Here is a 3,785-nt window from a genome sequence, read left to right on the forward strand (position 1 = left end):
TCATTATGCTATTTGATTTCCTTTGTGTATGTTTAGGATTTTCTGTAATAAAAACTGAAACATGTCTTTGTCAGAAGAGTTACAACTGAGGGCCAGGAAGGGGCTACGTGGGATGAGGGTTCACCTGGTTAATGGGCAGCATGGAGAACGGACCGGAAGTGCCCAGGGGAAGGGTGGCCCTTTGTCTCCTCCACATGTCCTGTCAAATTTAATCCTACGTGATGCATATTTTTTGTCTTATTAGTCTGATCCCTTTCCATCGAATTTTTTAACTTTAGGAGAGAAAGCTAATACCTTTTATGCATTTGCACAGGCCACTGTCTTCATAGTCGCAAGCACTCCAAGGGGAGGGGAGGTCAATGTGTAACCATGTCCTAGGCCAGCCCTGCTCCGACCCAGTAAGAGACTTCAGGGGAGAGGGGCCCACACACCCAAACTGCTTGAGAAAACTCCACGCGAAGATCGTATTCCCAGAAATTATTATTATTAAACAAAAAACTGGGGGGCGAGGATAGGTCAATGACTAGCTTTCCTGTGTCCACAGCTTTCTCCACCAGAGATGGGCTGACAGACCGAGGCCTGCAAACTCATGGAAATTAGCAGTAATGAGACATAAACAGTCAAACCTCAAAATAACATCTCTGGCCTTTAGAATCAACACAGCTCTCCTGTCAGCCTGCACCTGGTCCGTCCGGCTGGGTCTGGGAGCCAGTGGGGTTTTAGGACCCTTTTAACAGCTGCCAAGAGCACATTACTCATGGCCGGGATGTCGGCCTTTTATGTTGCCACAAGTGGCCCAGCCGTTGTTTGGGCCTGGCGAAGTCCATTGACGGTTTTTCCCAGGGCCGAGGCTCTGCTCTCTGATTTTTCCAGCAGCTCCAGTTTGTCCAAATGTCACCAGTGTACACTGAGTGAGCCCCCCGGACTCCTGTGCTGGCGCACAGCCACGCTCACTGCCAGCCCGCATCCCCGGGTCACTGGAGAGAAGGGGCAAGGGGCTGAAGTCAGAACAGCAAAGGGCTACAACTTCGCTCCACCGACTGATCTGCCTCATCAGTGCCTGGGTTCCTAACACAATGCAAACAGCTGGGAGGTGCCCGTTGAATCCAAAAAGGATACTAGTGGAATTGCGAAAAAAAAAAAAAGCGTAATTGTAGTACTCATGTGTTTGAAATACACCCTTGAAATGGGGTCAGTGGCTGGAGTGGATGGGTGGATGTTGCAAATTAAGAGTCCCACCTATGTCAAGTTAGTAAGGTCCTCCCTGGATCGGTGGGGCTTGGTGAGGTTAGATTTGGGGTTAAATCCTAATAGGGTCATTAGTATCTGATGATGATAAACTCATCATATTTATTGCACTTGTTTGTTTACTGTCCATTTTTCCTTCCAGACTTTAAGTTCTTCAAGGAGTTGTGTCGGCTTGTTCACAGCTCTATCCTCAGGATCCAGCCCAGAGAAAACCATCAAATGAATCTTTACTGAATGAGGGAGTGTGTTGAACTGTGATTCTTCAAGTCACCGCAGCCATGGAGGGCCTGGGGCATTTCCTGCTACACTGGGTTCCTGTGGTGGCAGGTGTTAGAGATGTTAGCTGGGCATCCAGGACTCATTCCTCACCGCCTTCTCCCTTTCTCCCTCCCACGATAGAGGTTGGAAAGTCTCCCTTGCAGCTAAGGGTCTGGCCAATAAGGCATAAAAGGGAGACAGCTGGGGTACTTCTGGGACAGAATTTGCTTCCTGATTAAAAAAAAAAGTCAGACAAAAGAGGAGAACCTGCTAGTGTTGCTCTGTCTCCCTTCTTTTTCCTCTGAACATAGACTGAAAGCCAGACACTGTGACAGTCATCTTGCAACCAATAGTGACAAGCCTGGGGAGGAAAATGCACCTTCTAAGGATTGTAGAGCAGAAACTGGACAATAACCCAGGTCCTTTGCCTGCATCGTCACCAAATCATCCCTGGAACCAGAGATGAGGCTGGAGGTAGCTAGCCTTCTTGTTAAGTGAGATGATATCAACATTTGTAATGTTTGCACCACAATTAGTCTGTTTTCTATTACCTACATTCAGAAGTATCTACATACTTCATAACTTGTATTCTTCTTAATTTCCACCTTAGTTAGGACAGAGCTTGCGTTTTATTCATCTTGCTATTCCCAAGCACGTAGTTCAGAATCTGGTACACAGAGCTCAATAATTATTGAATGAATGAGCGAACCAGCAAATCAGGAAACGAACAAGAAGTGATTCAGGAATTCATGTATTCAGCTTCTACTACACACAAGGCATTGCTGGTTGCTGAGTGAGGGCTGTGGTTATAATTTATTATTTAGTTGAATATTTTAGACGTATGGTATTTATGAAGTATTGATTACAAACTATTATGATTCTTGGTTCTTGCTCTTTGATTTATATAAATTATAGTTTATCAGCATGCACGCTGTTCACCTATTTTCTTAGTGCACACATACTCATTAATTCTTCAATCTTGAACAAAAGTAACTGTTCCTCTATTATGTTTATTAATGCAACTCTTTCTATGAAATATGGAAACTATTTTTCTTCTTTGAAATTAGCCAAAATTGGTTCCGCTGAGGATTGACAAACTGGCTGTTTGCTGACATCATTTAGAGCACTAGGGTACGTACTATCCATGGCTTTTCAAAATGTTTGATGTTTGGAACTTTTAAATTAAAAAGAAATGTGGAGCCTTGATCAAATGGAAAAGCTTTAAATATATCCAACGCAAATTGTAATGAAGCAAAATTTATACTAGCTCACAGTCAATGACCCATGTTAGAAGAAGGTCTAAAATAACAAAAAGAACAGGGGAAAAATGCAAATATTATGTTAATGAATCTGAGGACTAAGTTTGTGGGAATTATAATAAAATTTCTCTTTTCCATTCATGCTGATTTTCAGCAGGGCCCAAGGGAAACAAGTGTAAAAAGTTTTCCATCAACAGGTGGCAATGCTTGTACTTGTTTGCTTTTTAGAGTGGGCCTTAATTGCACTTCAGGACAAATGGACTGATAGCCGGTGAAGACTAATATGTTTTTTAAAGCAACTACATCCAGAAATAATATCCTCATGCAAACATAAAATGAGAACTATAACAGAAGAAATCATAAAAACAAATAAACAAGCCTAAAACCTAGCACTACTTGCAAAAATGGCCCAAGAATTCCCAGGAACATTACCTCAAAGAGAGATTGATTCTCTGTGGGCTGAAACTACCTAGGGTCCCATGGTAGGAGGATGGATGGTCATGCAGTCCTAGGTCTATGAACAAGATGGAATACTCTACAGCCGTCAAAAATTTTAAGTATGGAATAGTAGCCAAGTCGTGGAAATGCGTATGTGGAATAAAGTTAAGTGAAAAAAGCAGAACATGAAGCTGTGTGTATGCACGGATTACAACTTTGCAAAAACACAAGTCTACATATGTTGACAGTGATGGGAGAGAATTTGGAGGCATGTCAACAGTTTTATGTTGAGCCAGCCAGTTCCTTTTCTTTTTTTTCCCTGCTGAAAGTTTTTTAGATTTATAATACAAGAAAAAAGAAAAACCCTAACACTAGAACCATCCATGGCACCCTGAAAGATTTGTCAGGCCTTCTTAAGGGGCTCATGGAGGTTGGAGAGCACAGAGAGCTCATGTCAAGAAAGCAGGGAATCATGAAGACAAGGATGCTTTTGTTGCCCCTGAAAACTTCGAGGACAGTGTTTCCCTCCCTTGGCAGGTCTCCCACCTCTTGCTTCTTCAGACTGCAGTTTGGACAGCAGGG

This window comes from Vicugna pacos, chromosome 25 (genome assembly GCF_048564905.1).
Source record: "Vicugna pacos chromosome 25, VicPac4, whole genome shotgun sequence".
Lineage (NCBI taxonomy): Eukaryota > Metazoa > Chordata > Mammalia > Artiodactyla > Camelidae > Vicugna > Vicugna pacos.